This window comes from Physeter macrocephalus, chromosome 15 (genome assembly GCF_002837175.3).
Source record: "Physeter macrocephalus isolate SW-GA chromosome 15, ASM283717v5, whole genome shotgun sequence".
Lineage (NCBI taxonomy): Eukaryota > Metazoa > Chordata > Mammalia > Artiodactyla > Physeteridae > Physeter > Physeter macrocephalus.
This window is the reverse complement of record NC_041228.1, coordinates 48,720,377-48,738,800: the sequence shown is the minus strand read 5'-3', so window position 1 is coordinate 48,738,800 and position 18,424 is coordinate 48,720,377.

Here is an 18,424-nt window from a genome sequence, read left to right as displayed (position 1 = left end):
GAATCACAAAAGACACTTAGTAGCAAAGCAATCTTGAGAAAGAAAAACATAGCTGGAGGAATCAGGCTCCCAGACTTCAGACTATACTACAAAGCTACAGTACTCAAAGCAACATGGTCCTGGCACAAAAACAGACACATAGATCAATTAAACAGAATATAGAGCTCAGAAATAAACCCACACAACTGTGGTCAATTAATCTATGACAAAGAAGGCAAGAATATATAATGGAGAAGAGATAGTCTCTTTGATAAGTGGTGCTGGGAGAAATGGACAGCTACAGGTGAAACCATGAGATTAGGACATTCCCTTTTACCATATGCAAAAGTAAATTCAAAATAGGTTAAAGATCTAAATGTAAGATCCTAAACCATAGAAATCCTAGAAGATAGCATAGGCAGAATGCTCTGACATAAATTGTAGCAATACTTTTTTGACTCTGTCTCCTAAGACAAGAGAGATAAGAGCAAAATGAAAAAAGAACAAAAGAGAGAGACCTAATTAAACTTAAAAGCTTTTGCAAAGCAAAGGAAACCATCAACAAAATGAAAAGATGACTTAGAGAAAATATTTACCAATGATATGACCAACAAATGGGTTAATATCCAAAATTTATAAACAGCTCATGCAACTCAATAACAACAGCAACAACATCACAGTCAAAAATTGGTAGAAGACCAAAATAAACACTTTTCCAAAGAAGACATACAGATGGCCGAGACACCTGAAAATATTTTAAACATTGCTAATTGTTAGAGAAATGCAAATCAAAACAACAATGAGATATCACCTCACAGTGCCGGAATGATTATCATCATAAAGTCTACAAAGAACAAATAATTAGTGAGGATGTAGAGAAAAGGGAACCCTTGTAACTGTTGGTAGGAATGTAATTTGGTGCAGCCACTATGGAAAACAGTATGGAGGGTCCTTAAAAAACTAAAAATAGAACTACCATATGATCCACCAATTCCGCTCCTAGGTATATATCAAGAAAAACAGAAACTCTAATTAGAAAAGATACATGTACCCCAATATTCAGAGCAGCAGTATTTACAATAGCCAAGACATGGAAGCTACCCATGTGTCCATCAACAGATGAATGGATAAAGAAGATGTGGTATCTATCTATCTATCTATCTATCTATCTATCTATCTATCTATCTATCATCTATCTATATACACACAATGGAATATTATTCAGCCATAAATAAGAGTAAAATTCTGTCATTTGTTGCAACATGGAATATTATGCTTCATGAAACAAGTCAAATAGCGAAATACAAATACTGCATAAGACCACCTATATATGGAATCTAAAATAAATACAAATGAATGTATATAGCAAAACAGAAACAGACTCAGATATGGAAAACAAACCAGTGGTTACCAGTGGGGAGAGGGAAGGGGAGAGGGTCATGTTAAGTGTATGGCTTTAAGAGACACAATGTATAAAATATATAAGCAGCAAGAAATATTGTATAGTACAAGGAAATATAGGCATTATCTTCTAATAACTTTTAATGGAGTATAAACTATAAAAATACTGAATCATTATACTGTACATATGAAACTAATATAATATTGTAAATCAATTATACTTCAATTTTTTAAATTTTCTTTAAAAAACTGATGAAAGAAATTTAAGTAGACTCAATAGAACACCCATAATTAAACTCATGCATCTATGGTCAACTGATCTTTGACAAATGTGCCAAAAATACACACCATGTAAAAGATAGTCTCAAATGCATGTTTTTGGGTACACTGGCTCTTCACTCATTTTGAAAAGAATAAAATTGGACCTCTATCTTACACCATACACTAAAAATAAACTTAAAATGGATTATAGGTTTAAATGTAAGCTCTGAAACTCCAAAACTTTTAGAGGAAATCATAGAAAAAATTTATGCCATTAGTCTTGACACTAATTTCTTAAATAAAACACCAAAAGCACAGTCAACACAATAAAAAATGGACAAGGGGGACTACATCAACTAAAAAGGTTTTGCATAACAAAAAAGGAAATCAACAAAATGAAAAGCAAACTAAAAAATCAGAAAATAGTTGCAAACCATATATCTGATAAGTGGTTAACATTAAAAATATATAAGACACTGCTGCAATTCAATAGCAAAAATAAAAACCAAATTATATGATTAATAATTGGTCAAAGAACTTAGACATGCTGCGTGAAGAATGACATAGATTTTGACTGAGGAGTCCTTCATTTCCACTCAGTGAGTGATGCACATTGTTCATGATAGATAGATAGAAAGCCACACAACTGTGATATATTTTATACATTTAAATAGAGGGAACACAAATTTTCCAGCACTCCTTTCAGTGTGAATAGAAAGGAGATCATTTTAACTTTACTTCTCCAATTCCTCTGACATGGAACTCCCTCCTTAGGTAGGACTTTAACCTCCTGCAGAGTACTTAAAATTATTTCTCAGTCTCCATGGCTAGGAACCTAAACAATTTTTATTGCATGGTTCAATACTGATTTCCTTCTAGGTCCTACATCGCTGTGTCTACTGAGAAATAAGGTCGCAACTGATAATTCATTACTGTTCTTATGGGTGCAGAAAGCCTATTAACATAATATTTCTATTTGTGAAGGGCTACCTGGTCAGAAGTGCTTTAAAATTTGGGGAATATTAAAAGTACCATTTTCTTTTTATAATGTCATATTGGGGCAAAACCTCATGCTACTATTGTTATTTCCTGTCCTTTTGTTTATGTTTTCTTAATCTGTATTCCTTATGGTATTTCACAAATGTTCTTTTAACAGATTTTCTCAACTACCTGAAAATCCCCATGCCTGAATCTTGATTACTAAAGTCCTGGGACTGCCTATACACAGCTTTTTGGACATAATCAAACTCTGAATGTCAGTTTATGCTCAGTTGGGACTCCCATCAAAGAAGTAATCTGGGCCTTAAAAAAAAAAAAGGATTGCTGAAATAAACCTTCATAGTTGATGTAGTGCATTAACCAGTATACACAATACATATAAACAACAATCATAGGTATCAAGTAATAATCTAAGCTTTTGTTAAAATATTCCTGACATCCTGCATGTTAAAACTCTGGAATATGGGACAAAGTCTATCTTCAAATAAATTTTTCAAAAATAAAAACAAATAAAGCATATATTTGGAATATTAGAATATGCCTTTATCCTCTTTTATTTGAATGTTTAAAACATTTAAACTGAAAGCAAAATAGACGTTATGAATTTTCTACCAAATGTGTGAAAAGAAGGCAAATTTTCTACCAAATGTGTGACAAGAAGGCAAATTTATTCTATAATCTTTATTTGAAGAGGAAGATTTTTCTTAATCTATCAACTTTTCACATCTCTAGCTATCTCACATCTCTAGAGAAGGAATGAATGAGAGAATGCTGTGAATAACCAGTTATGCATTTGTAAAGATATTTTCTCTATACCTTGCTTACTCTATACAAAAAAAGAAAGAAATGATCAAATATGTAAAATGTGCTCTCTCAGAAAAACTTCTGGGAGAGTGTTTTGTGAACACTGGCTTTATGCTGTTAAAACAGCAGTGAGGGGGCTTCCCAGGTGGTGCAGTGGTTGAGAATCTGCCTGCTAATGCAGGGGACACGGGTTCGAGCCCTGGTCTGGTAGGATCCCACATGCCGTGGAGCAACTAGACCCGTGAGCCACAACTACTGAGCCTGTGCATCTGGAGCCTGTGCTCCGCAACAAGAGAGGCCACGATAGTGAGAGGCCCATGCACCACGATGAAGAGTGGCCCCCACTTGCCACAAGTAGAGAAAGCCCTCGCACAGAAATGAAGACCCAACAAAGCCAAAATAAATAAATTAATTAATAAACTCCTACCCCCAACATCTTCTTTTTTTTTTTTTTAATTTTTAACTTTGATAAATGTAACCCTAATTAATATTAGGGAAACGGGGAGGAAGTCTGTATGCTTTTTCTGAAATATCTTTACAAATTTTCCAAAATTCTAAAATTGTTTCAAAATAAAATATTTCTTATTTTTATTTTTTTATTATTATTTTTAACATCTTTATTGGAGTATAACTGTTTTACAATAGTGTGTTAGTTTCCCCTTTACAACAAAGTGAATCAGTTATACATATACATATGTTCCCATATCTCTTCCCTCTTCAAGTGGAAATTTAAATATGAAGTTTAGAGACTTCCCTGGTGGCACAGTGGTTAAGAATCTGGTTCGATCCCTGGTCCGGGAAGATCCCACATGCCGTGGAGCGACTAAGCCCTTGTGCCACAACTATTGAGTCTGTGCTCTAGAGCCCGTGCGCCGCAACTACTGAAGCCGGCGTGCTGCAACTACCGAAGCCCGCGCGCCTAGAGCCCGTGCTCCGCAACAAGAGAAGCTACTGCAGTGAGAAGCCCGCGCACCTCAATGAAGAGTAGGCCCCGCTTGCCGCAACTAGAGAAAGCCCGCGCGCAGCAACGAAGTCACAGCACAGCCAAAAATAAATAAATAATTTTAATAAAGAAATTATTAAATAAATAAATAAATATGAAGTTTAGGTTAAAAGACCATACAACATTAAAGTCATGGGATTGTAGGAGATTGTGGATAAGAGGGTGGAATTAGACAAGAATAAGACCAAAGAATGAACAATGGAGTACGTTATATTTAACTCCAAGCCGTCAGGAACAATGACTGTTTTGTTCATTACTCTAACCCGACACCATGTGTGGCTCACAGTAAACAACATCTGTCTTAAAGGAATAGATGATGAACAACGTATGGGGCTTCCCTGGTGGCGCAGTGGTTGCGCGTCCGCCTGCCGATGCAGGGGACACGGGTTCGTGCCCCGGTCCGGGAGGATCCCACGTGCCGCGGAGCGGCTGGGCCCGTGAGCCTTGACATTCCCACCAGCAGTGCAAGAGTGTTCCCTTTTCTGCACACCCTCTCCAGCATTTATTGTTTCTAGAGTTTTTGATGATGGCCATTCTGACCGGTGTGAGATGATATCTCATTGTCGTTTTGATTTGCATTTCTCTAATGATTAATGATGTTGAGCATTTCTCTCATGTGTTTGTTGGCAATCTGTGTCTCTTCTTTGGAGAAATGTCTATTTAGTTCTGCTGGCCATTTTTGGATTGGGTTGTCTGTTTTTTGGTATTGAGCTGCATGTGTGGCTTCTAAATTTTGGATATGAATCCTTTGTCAGTTGCTTCATTTGCAAATATTTTCTCTCGTTCTGAGGGTTGTCTTTTGGTCTTGTTTATGGTATCCTTTGCTGTGCAAAAGCTTTTAAGTTTCATTAGGTCCCATTTGTTTTTTTTTGTTTTTATTTGCATTTCTCTAGGAGATGGGTCCAAAAGGATCCTGCTGTGATTTATGCCATAGAGTGTTCTGCCTATGTTTTCCTCTAAGAGTTTGATAGTGTCTGGCCTTACATTTAGGTCTTTAACCCATTTTGAGTTTATTCTTGTGTGTGGTGTTAGGGATTGTTCTAATTTCATACTTTTACATGTAGCTGTCCAGTTTTCCCAGCACCACTTATTGAAGAGGCTGTCTTTTCTCCACTGTATATCCTTCCCTCCTTTATCAAAGATAAGGTGACCATATGTGTGTGGGTTTATCTCTGGGCTTTCTATCCTGTTCCATTGATCTATATTTCTGTTTTTGTGCCAGTACCATACTGTCTTGATTACTGTAGCTTTGTAGTATAGTCTGAGGTCAGGGAGCCTGATTCCTCCAGCTCCATTTTTCGTTCTCAAGATTGCTTTGGCTATTCGGGGTCTTTTGTGTTTCCATACAAATTGTGAAATTTTTTGTTCTAGTTCTGTAAAAAATGCCAGTGGTAATTTGATAGGGATTGCATTGAATCTGTAGATTGCTTTGTGTAGTAGAGTCATTTTCACTATGTTGATTCTTCCAATCCAAGAACATGATATATTTCTCCAACTATTTGTATCATCTTTAATTTCTTTCATCAGTGTCTTAGAGTTTTCTGCATAAAAGTCTTTTGTCTCCTTAGGTAGGTTTATTCCTAGATATTTTATTCTTTTTGTTGCAATGGTAAATGGGAGTGTTTTCTTAATTTCACTCTCAGATTTTTCATCATTAGTGTATAAGAATGCCAGAGATTTCTGTGCATTAATTTTGTATCCTGCTACTTTACCAAATTCATTGATTAGCTCTAGTAGTTTCCTGGTAGCCTCCTTAGGATTCTCTATGTATAGTATCATGTCATCTGCAAACAGTGACAGCTTTACTTCTTCTTTTCCTATTTGGATTCCTTTTATTTCTTTTTCTTCTCTGATTGCTGTGGCTAGAACTTCCAAAACTATGTTGAATAAGAGTGGTGAGAGTGGGCAACCTTGTCTTGTTCCTGATCTTAGTGGAAATGCTTTCAGTTTTTCACCATTGAGAACAATGCTGGCTGTAGGTATGACGTTGATTGATTTGTGTATATTGAAGAATCCTTGCATTCCTGGAATAAACCCCACTTGATCATGGTGTATGATCCTTTTAATGTGCTGTTGGATTCTGTTTGCTAGTATTTCAGGAGGAGCCTTAAAAAAACAAAACAAAACAAAACAAAACAAAAAAACAACAAAAAAAACCAGCAGTGAGTTCTGTGAACTTTCTTGTTTCTCATTATTTCTCCTCTATTCCACTTACTGAACTAAAGGATTTTAGTCCCATGTCAAGCTGTGGTTGGTGGTTCAGAGTTCTGTTAGAATCTTTGGAAAACCAGTTATCAGTCTTCGTGTGTGTGTGTGTGTGTGTGTGTGTGTGTGTGTGTGCCATTAGTCAAGGATAAAATGGAAGAACCATTTTATTTTGTTCCTCCAAAATAAATATTTCCCAATTCTTCTATTATCCTCTATTCTGCTGACATCAATTTTCAGTAATTTACAGATGTTCTATCCTAGTTTTCATTATGAGATCAAGACATAAATTATTATCTGAAAAAAAGAGCTTTCTAAAATAAAATTAATTTAAGTAGAAATATTTGGGAACATTCTGATAAAGGTAAACATATTTATACATAATGTTTTTTGCAGAAATGATAACTCTTTGGGGACTTTATCTAAACAATCTGAGTTATTAAGAGAATTGCTGTCCATTCTTAATTATTTAAACAATTCAGATAGAAGCCATGTACCCACGTAATTGATAATGTGGACTAGAAGATAAACACAAATGTCTAATTCTTTGTCCCAGTCAGATTTCATGATTAATAAATATTGCTCCACCCATATTGATTGTGCAAGGAACATCAGTCAATAAAGTTATAGGTGTAAGCTAAATGCATAGAACAAAGCAGAGGAAACACTCAATAGATAGTGATTGGTTCTAAATTTCATGGCTTTCTTTGACTTTTAAGATACATAATTGCCATAGATAATTGGTCTAGAGCTTTTTTGACAACTGTGTATCAATGGTCTTTCTTCAGAATCTCCACTATTTATTAATCTAGATATAAATATCATGGCATTTTTAGTGAGGCTGTTAGAACAACTGACTATGAACATAGATTCCAGTATAACAAATTTTATTGCATTTCTGTCTCTTTCCAAATCTAGAGATGGCAGAAAGCCCAAATGAAATTTCTAAAATGAAATTTTACATACTAATACAGAAAAAAAAAATAAAGCAGAATCCATAGTAAATTAATGTTAACCATTTTCACTTAAAAATCCTCATGTTTGATCTCCTGAAAATAAAAGATAAGGTTTCTCTGTTGTTTGATTGCACAAAATATTTGCATATAATGTAAAGAGAAAAGATCGCAAACTAAGCAACTGTAAAAGGATTAGGAAAGGCACTAAAAATGTGAGCTAGATGCAAGATAATAAAGAATGTTGGTAAATAGGCTGACATGGAGAGTGCATACCTCAACTAAAAGTGTTCAAATAACTAATAAAAGACAAAAGGACTAACAAATGACAAAAAACAACATAACGGACAACATGATAGAAAGCTCTTGGGTTGTCTTCTGCCTACTAGCAGTCAGATTGAAATCATTTGGTTTCAATTGCTAAGATGTTGCCTTATCAATGTTGTTTAACTGTGTTATAAATATCCCACTAATTAAAGTTTTGTATCTTTGAAGAAATCTAGTGCAGTTCATTTATTAGTGTATCTCTACAGCTGAGTAGCATTACATCATTTCCTCATTAATTGTCCATTCCATGAAACAATTATTAAATGTAACATTAGCCTTAGCTCCATAGTTGGTTTTTAGATCTTCAGTTTTGGGGGCAAATTAATCACATCCCCTATTGTTGAATTAAAATGGATTTTCCACAACCTAAAAAGAATATACACTGAGGTGACAAATGGTTCTTAAGTTTTCAAGGTAGTGGGACACTCAGCTGGAGTAATCTTCTGAGAGGAGAGAGAGACTTTACTGTCTCTTAGAAAATAAGAGTGACGTCACTGACAATGGTGAGGTAGGGAATTCCAAAGATCCATCCCACCACTGAATTAGCCATGAATCTGGAAAAAACTGTCAAAACCAACATTTCAGAACTTCAGAATCATATCAAAAAATTAACAACAACCAAGGAAGTGTTTAGTGAAGAAAGAGGCTCCTGAATTTTAGCATTGAAGGAAACTCTCTCAGGTCACTTCCTGACCATTTAGATAATGGAATGGGAGCATCTATAATAACATGAAACAAGAGAAATAGTCATTGCTAAAATAATTTAGAAAAGTCAATAAACAAATGGGTGACTGTAGCACTAACAAACAAAAGCAAACCATGGGGAAGGGGGAGAATTTCATTTCCAGAGTTACCACATTATAATAATCTAAATGTCTACTTTTCTATAAAAACATTATATGACAAACAAATAAATAGAAAAGCATGACCAATTCACAAGACTAAATAAAAACTGACAGAAATATCACTGAGGAGTAACAAACACTGAACATACTAGAACAAGACTTTAAATCAACATAAAATAAATGGAAGCAGGAAAGTCCAAAGGAATAGAGAATATTTAAAAAAAAGAAATTACAAAGGCAATTAAATAGAAATTCTGGAGTTAAAATACAAGAGCTGAATGAAAAATTCACTAGAAAAGTTCAAAAGCAAATCTGAGCTTGCAGAAGAGTCAGCTACTTGAAAATATATAAATTGAAATCATTCAGTCTGAGAGGCAGAAGGTAAAATAAATGAAGAAAAATTGACACAGCCTAAGCAACCATTGGAGCACTACCACACATACCAACAAATACATTATGGGAGTCCCATAAGCAGAGGAGGGAGAGAAAGGGGCAGAAGAAACATTTGAAGAACTAATAATTGACTACTTGCCAAATTTAATGAAATACATGAATCTACACATCTAAGTAACTCTATATCCTTCAAATAGAATAAACTCGAGACACACAGATATTGATACATATTGTGATCAAACTGTCAAAAGCCAAAGACAGAGAGAAAGAAATTGTCACAAACACGGGATCCTCTATAAGGTTAGCATCTTTTATTTTTTCTCATGAGAAAACCTGGTGGTCAGAAGGCAATAAGATGACATATTTAAAGTGCTGTAAGAAAAAAACAAAACAAAACAAAACAAAACCTGTCAACCATCAGGGACCTACAGGAAGTCAGGAACCCTATATATTTTTGCCACTTTATCCCTAATATATAGGTCAACATTTGTTCCATAATAAATGTCCAAATATTTGTTGAATAAATAAATGAAAGTCTATTAAAGTATGAGCTTCCAAAAAGTTCATTTTCCACTTTTTTTGTCTTTTCTTTCTCGTCAGACTTAGAGCAGGTAGAATTACTCCTTTCTTCTTTCACTTGTGCTTTAAACTCATCACTGTTATTTTGTTGTTGTTGTTTCATAAATCTTCTCTACTCTTTTTCATATTCCCCATTATTAACTATATTGGCTTCTTTCTTGTTATTAAAAAAGTACAATTTCCTGACTTCAAGAAAAAGAAAAAAGTCATTTTCCCACTCAAATATGTTGCATCGTTTTTGCTTTTTTCATTAACATTATGTTAGCATAACATTCCTCAGTTACAAAACTTTCCTATACGTTATAATTCATATCAATTTAATGAGATAACTTCTTTATTTATAGATACACCTAATTCCATGAAACAAACAAATCATCTGATAAAAATCAAGCAATAATACCCCTAAGAGGTATTACAAATGTCACATATGCATTTAACATATGACATTTGAAAACAAAATAGTGACTTACCTAATTCAAGGAGTTTATAGTTTGCAGCTGGTTGACCACAGATATTTATCTGTCTTTAAATTCAGGATCCCAGTGATCCCCTCCTGCTTTTATTTTGTAATTTTTTACCCCATTAATCCCATGAAATTTAATGCCATGTATTTTTTTCTACCACCTCTATATTTCTGTTTTGTATATAAGTTCATTTGTATCATTTTTTTAGATTCCATATATAAGCGATATCATATGATATTTGTCTTTGTCTGGATTACTTCACTTAGTATGATAATCTCTAGGTCCATCCATGTGCTGCAAATGGCGTTATTTCATTCTTTTTTATGACTAATAGTCCATTGTATAAAAATACCACATTTTCTTTCTCCATTCATCAGTCAATGGACATTTAGGTTCCTTCAATATCTTGCCTATTGTAAATAGTTCTGCAATGAACACTGAGTGCACGTATCTTTTCAAATTATAATTTTCTCCAAATATATTCCCAGGAATGGGACTGCAGGAACATATGGTATCTCAAACAGCTCATACAGCTCAATACCAAAAAAACCTAAACAACCCAATCAAAAAATGGGCAGAAGATCTAAGTAGACATTTCACCAAAGAAGACATACATGTGGTCAAAAGGTACATGAAAACTCAACTTCACTAATTATCAGAGGAATGTAAATCAAAACTATGATTAGGTATCACCTCACACGAGTCAGAATGGCCGTTATCAAAAAGTCTACAAATAATATATGCTGGAGAGGGTGTGGAGAAAAAGGAACACTCCTACACTATTGGTGGGAATGTAAACTGGTACAGCCACTCTGGAGAACGGTATGGAGGTTCCTTAAAAAACACATTTCCTGAACTCTTAATTCAATCTTCTGACTGTTATGTTCCAGTAATGGCTTCGCTGACATTTATACATGGATATCCAGGAATGTGTGAAAATTGACTTTGACAAAACTGGAATAATCAGATCTATTTTCCAATGTATTCCTCTTCCTGATTTTTTAAACATTTCTGTTTATAGTTTCTCTATTCTCCCCCAATGGCAAACACTAAAATTTGAAGTCATTTCTGTTTTGTTTCACTCCATAGCTGTCTCAATATCTCAATTTGTTTCTTCCACTTTCCTAAAGCTATTACAGATATCTTCATTGCTAATTTAACTATGGTTTTTTTGTTTTGTTTTGTTTCTTTGCGGTACGCGGACCTCTCACTGTTGTGGCCTCTCCCGTTGCAGAGCGCAGGCTCAGCGGCCATGGCTCATGGGCCCAGCCGCTCCACGGCATGTGGGATCTTCCCGGACCAGGGCACGAACTCGTGTCCCCTGCATCGGCAGGCGGACTCTCAACCACTGTGCCACCAGGGAAGCCCTTAACTATGTTTTATTTTATTCATTAGCCTTTGATTTCACACTTAAAATATTATAGTAGTATATGTGTTTAATAACTCTTGTTTAATATCACAAATCAAACTATTTTTTGAAGAAACTTTTTATTTTGAAAGAATTATAGCCTTACAGAAAAGTTACAACCATGCTCCAGAGAGTTCCCATATACTTTTGACCCAGTTTCCCATTTAAGGAAGTTGATGGTATATTTGTCAAAACTAAGAAACTAACATGTGTAAAATGTTATTAATCAAAGCACAGAACTTACTAGAATTTCAGAAGTCTGTTCCAGGATGCCACATTACAGTTTGTTGACGTGTGTACTTAGCCTTCTCTGCTGTGTGACAGTTTACCAGTTTTCCCTTGTTGATCATAGTATTGACTATTTTAAGAGTATTTTGAAAAATGTCCTTCAATTATGTTTGCCTGATATTATCTCCATGTGGCTAAGAGGTAGTTTTTTAAAAAAGAAAAATACCACAGATAATTATTATGTCAATTATCTTCTCATTACCTCTTATCAAGATGTACATGATATAAGGTGAGATTAAAGTGACTTATCAAAGGCGTTTTCTGTATTTCCCAGCTTTATTGAGTTATAATTGACAATTAAAAATAGAAGATATGTAGCATATACAACCATAGTGACGATCATGATTCAATATAAGTATATATTTCAGAATAATCACCACAGTCAAGGTGACTAACATGTCCATTACCTCCCATATTTATCATTTTCATTTTTCCTTCTTTTTTTTTTCCTTGTGTGATGAGAACACAAAAGTTTACCGTCTGAGGAAATTTAAAGTAATACAGTACTTTTAACTAGAGTCACATTGTTTTACATGAGAACTCTAGAACTTAAGTATCTTGCATAATCAAGACTTTGTATCCCTTGACAAACATCTCCCTGTTTTCACCTCCTACAAAACCCTGGAAAAAAACATTCTGCTCTCTACTTCTACAAGTTTGACTATTTCAAACTCCTCATATAAATGGTACCATGTATTATTTATCTTTCTGCATCTGGCTTATTTTACTTAGGAAAATGACCTCCAGGTTTATGTGTATTGCTAAAATGGCAGTTTTTTACTCCTTTTTGGCGCTAAATCATATTCCATTTGTGTGTGTGTGTATTTATACATATCTATCACATTTTCACACAAATCCTTTCACCCAGTGATAGACCTTTAGGTTATTTCCATTTTGGATACTGTACAATACCCTGAAATAAACATGGGAATGAAAATATCTTTTCAAGATACTGTTTTGTTTTGCTTTTTTTCCTTCAAATATATACCCACAACTGAGATTGTAGGGTGGCTGTATTTTTAATTTTTGGAGAAAACTCCATATGGCTGTCCATAATAACTGTACCAATTAACACTCACACCAACAGTATATAAGGAATCCAATTACTTCCAACATTTACAACAGTTGTTATTTTTTTGTCTCTTTGATAATAGTCATTCTAAGAGTTCTGGACAATATTTCACATGGTATTGATTTGCATTTCCTTCATGATTAGTAATGTTGAGCACCTTTTCTTATACTTGCTGGCCATTTGTATTTTTTTAAATTTAATTTTTACTGAAGTATGGTTGATTTACAATGTTGTATTAGTTTCAGATGTAGAGAAAAGAGATTCAGATATATGTATATATACATATATATACACACACACATATATATATTCTTTTTCAGATTCTTTTCCCTTATAAGTTATTGCAAAGTACTGACTATAGTTCCCTGTGTTTTACAGTAGGTCTTCATTGGTTATCTATTTTTTATATAGTAGTGTGTATATGTTAATCCCAAACTTCTAATTTATCCCTCCCCCTCTTTCCCCTTTGGTAACCATAAGTTTGTTTTCTATGTCTGTGGGTCCATTTCTGTTTTGTATATGAGTTAATTTGTATCAATTTTTTAGATTCCACATACAAGTGATATCATATGATATTTATCTTTGTCTGGCTTACTTCATGTAGTATGATAATCTTTAGGTCCATCCATGTTGCTGCAAATGACATTATTTCATTATTTTTTATGACAAATATTCCATTGTGTATATATACCACATCTTCTTTATCCACTCATCTGTTGATGGACATTTATGTTGCTTCCATGTCTTAGCTATTGCAAATAATGCTTCAATTAATATCGGGGTGCATGTATCATTTCAAATTATGGTTCTCTCTGGATATATGCCCACGTTTGGGATTTTAAAATCATATGGTACCTCTATTTGTTTTTTTAAGGAACTTCCATACTGTTCCCCATAATGGATGTACGAATTTACATTCCTACCAAGTCTTTCTCCACACTGTCTCCTGCATTTATTATTGGTAAACATATTGATGATGACCATTCTGATTGGTGTGAGGCAATACCTCATAATAGTTTTGATTTGCATTTCTCTAATAATTCTCTAATAATTTCCCTAATAATTAGTGATGTTGATCATCTTTTCATGTGCCTTTTGTCCACGTGTATGTCTTCTTTGAAGAAATGTCCATTTAGGTCTTCTGTCCATTTAGATCTTCTGCCCATTTTTTATTGGGTTGTTTGTTTTTTTGATATTGAATGGATGAGCAGTTTTTATATTTTGGAGATTAATTCCTTATCTGTAGTATCATTTGTAAATATTTTCTACCATTCTGGGGGTGGTTTTTTGTTTTGTTTATAGTTTTATTTGCTGCGCAAAAGATTTTAATTTAATTAAGTCCCATTTGTTTATTTCTGTTTTTATTTCCAGTACTCTAGGAGATGGATCCAAAGAGATATTGCTGCAATTTATGTCAAAGACTTTTCTACCAAGGTTTTCTAGAGTTTTATAGTATATAGTCTTACATTTAGGTCTAAATACATTTTAAGTTTATTTTTTTAGATGGTGTTAAAGAATTTTCTAATTTCATTCTTTTATATGTAGCTGTCCTGTTTTCTCCGTATCACTTATTGAAGAAACTGTCTTTTCTCCGTTGTATATTCTTGACTCCTTTTTCATAGATTAGGTGACCATAGGTGCATTGGTTTATCTCTGGACTTTCTATCCTGGTCCATTGATCTATATGTCAGTTTTTGTGCCTGTAACATACAGTTTTGATGACTGTAGCTTTGTAGTACAGTCTGAAGTCAGGGAGACTGATACCTCCATGATACTATGTATAGTATCACGTCATATGCAGTGACATTTTAAATTTTTCTTTTTCAATTTAGAGTCATTTTATTTCTTTTTCTCCTCTTATTGCCGTGGCTAGGACTTCCAAAACTATGTTGAATAAAAGTAGTAAGAGTGGACTTCCTTGCCTTGTTCCTGATCTAGAGGAAATGTTTTCAGCTTTTCACTGTTGAGTATGATGATAACTGTGGGCTTATCATTTATAGCCTTTATTATGTTGAGGTATGTTCACTCTAAGCAGAACTTTCTAAGGAGTTTTTATCATACATGGATATTGAATTTTATCAAAAGCTTTTTCTGGATCTATTGAGATGATAATATGGGTTTTATTCTTCAATTTATAATGTGATGTATCTCACTGATTTGTGGATAGTGAGAAATCCTTGCATCACTGGGATAAATCCCACTTGATCACGGACTACAATTCCTATAATGTATTGCTGGATTTGGTTTGCTAGTCTTTTGTTGAGGATTTTTATGTCCATGTTCATCAGTGATATTGGCCTGTAATTTTTGTGTGTGTGTGGTATCTTTGTGTTTGGTATCAGGATGATTGTGGCCTTATAGAATGAGTTTCCCCAGGGAAGTCTGGTGAGTTTAAAAAAAAAAAACGATTCAAATTCAGTACTTGTAATTGGTCTGTTCATATTTTCTTTTCCTCCTGATTCAATCTTGTGATATTGTACTTTTCTAAGAATTTGTCCATTTCTACTAGGTTGTCCATTTTACTGGCGTAGAGTTGCTTGTAGTTACCTTTTATGATCCTTTGTACTTCTGCGATGTCCATTGTAGCTTCTTTTCCATTATTAATTTTATCAATTTGGGCCCACTCACTTCTTTTGTTGATGAGTCTGCTAAAGGTTTATCAGTATCTTTTTAAAGAGCCACATTTTAGTTTCATTGATCTTTTCTATTGTTTTTTCATCTCTATTTCATTTATTCCTGCTCTGATTTCATGATTTCTTTCCTTCTACTAACTTTGAGTCTTGTTTATTCTTCTTTACTAGTTGCTTTAGGGGTAGGGTTAGATTGTTTATTTATATTTTTTCTTGTTTCCTGAGGTAAGCTAGCATTGCTATAAACTTTCCTCTTAGAACTGCTTTTGCTGCATCCCATATGTTTTGGATCATTGTGCTTTCATTGTCATTTGTCTCTAGGTTTATTTGATTTCATCTTTGATTCTTCCATGATCCATTAGTTGTTTAGTAGTATGTTGTTTAGCCTCCACGTGTTTGGGTTTTTTCAGTTTTTTTTTCTTTCATTGATTTCTAATCTCATAGTGCTGTGGTCAGAAAAGTTGCTTGATATGATTTCGATTTGCTTAAAATAACGAGGCTTCCTTTTTTGCCCAGCATGTGGTCTATCCTGGAGAATATTCCATGTGCACTTGTAAAGAATGTGTATTCGGCTTCTTTTGGATGGAATACTCTATAAATATCAATTAATGTGTCATTTAAGATCTGTGTTTGCTTATTGATTTTCTGTTTCAATAATCTGTCCATTGATGAAAATGAGGTGTTAAAGTCCCCACTATTATTGTGTTACTGTCAATTTCTCCTTTTATGGTTGTTAGTATTTGCCTTATATATTGAGTTGCTCCTATGTTGGGTGCATATATTTACAACTGTTATATGTTCTTGGATTGATCCCTTGATCATTATATAATGTCCTTCTTTGTCTCTTGTAACAGTCTTTATTTTAAAGTCTATTTTTTCTGATATTAGTATTGGTTACTGCAGCTTTCTTTTGATTTCCATTTGTATGGAATATATTTTTCCAACCCCTCAATTTCAGTCTGTATATGTCTTTAGATCTGAAGTGGGTCTCTTATAGACAGCATATATATTGGTCTTATTTTTGTATCCATTCAGCCAGTCTATGTCTTTTGGTTGGGGCATTTAATCCATTTACGTTTAAGGTATTATCAGTATGTATGTTCTTATCGCCATTTTGGATTCGTTTTTTAGGTCTTTTTTTCTTCCTTTTCTCTTTTGTTTTCTTCTCTTATGAGTTGATGACTATCTTTAGTGCTATATATATCTCCTCCCTTTGTACTCTCCTCCTCTCACAGTTACTAGTTTAGATATTATATTTGTGTGTGGATGATTTCTTACTTTACTGTATGTTTGCCTTTACTGGTGAGATTTCCCATTTCCTAATTTTCTTGTTTTTAGTTGTGACCTTTTCTTTTCTTCCTACAGAAGTTCCTTTAGCATTTGTTGTAAAGATGGTCTGTGGTGCTGAATTCATTTACCTTTTACTTGTCTGTAAAACTTTTGATTTCTCTGTCAAATCTGAACAAGAGTCTTGCTTGGTAGAGTATTCTTGGTTGTAGGTTTTTCCTTTTCATCAATTTAAATATATCATGCCATTCCCTTCTGGCCTGCAGAGTTTCTGCTGAAAAATCAGCTGATGACCTTATGCAGATTCCCTTGTATGGAACTTGTTGCTTTTCCTTTACTGCTTGTAATAATATCTCTTTATCTTTAATTTTTGTCAATTTGATTTCTATATGTCTCGGTGTATTCCTCCTTGGGTTTATCCTGCCTGGGTCTCTCTGCACTTCCTGGACTTGGGTGACTCTTTCCTTTTCTATGTTAGGAAAATTTTCAACTATTATCACTTCAAATACTTTCTCAGGCCCTTTTTCTCTCCCTTCTCCATCTGGGACCCCTATAATGTGAATGTTTGTGCATTTGATGTTGTCCCAGAGGTCTCTTAAACTGTCTTCATTTCTTTTCATTCTTTTTTCTTTATTCTGCTCCATGGTGGTTATTTCCATCACCCTGCCTTCCAGCTCACTTATCCATTCTTCTATCTCATTTATTCTGCTGCTGACTCATTCTAGTGTAGTTTTCATTTCAGTTATTGTAATCTTCTACTGTGCTTGGTTGTTTTTTATACTTTCTAACTCTATTAAAAACTTCTTGTAACATCTTGCTGTGCATACATTCTTTTCCCAAGTTCTTGGGTCATCTTTACAATCATTACTCTGAGCTCTTTCTCACGTAGATTGCCTATCTCCACATCCCTTTGTCATACTTCTGACATTTTATTTTGTTTGTCTGGAACATATTTCTCTGCTATCTCATTTTGTCTAAATTTCTATTTGTGTTTTTATGTATGTGGAAGGTTATATATGTTTCTAAATCTTGGGGAAATGGCCCTCTCTAGGGGATGTCCTATGTGTCCTATTACTAGAATTCCCTCTCATCACCCAAGGGCCATAAACCAACTGGTCTCAGGATAGGCTGTGGCCTGCATTTGCATGCTTGGTTCCACAGCCTGCCAGACCATACTTTTCTTCCTTCTGGTGTCTGCCCCTGGTGGGTGAGGATGGCCTAGAGCTGTGTGGGAGGGTCCAGTGCTATCCCAGTGGTGGTTGGAGCTGAGTCTAGGCCTTCTGGTAGGTAGGGCTGTGTCAAGAGATGTGCCCACCTGTGGCTGTGGTCTGAGGAAGTCTTTAGGCAGCCTGTCTGCTGATGGATGGTTTTGTGTTCCTACCTTATTTGTTGTTTGGCCTGAGGCGTCCCAATACTGGAATCTATAGGCTTTTGGGTGGGGCCAGATCTTGGTGCTAATTACCCAGGCTAGATGTCTGTCTTGCATAAGAGTTCAAGAAGATGAACACTCACTTATTACCCCAGAG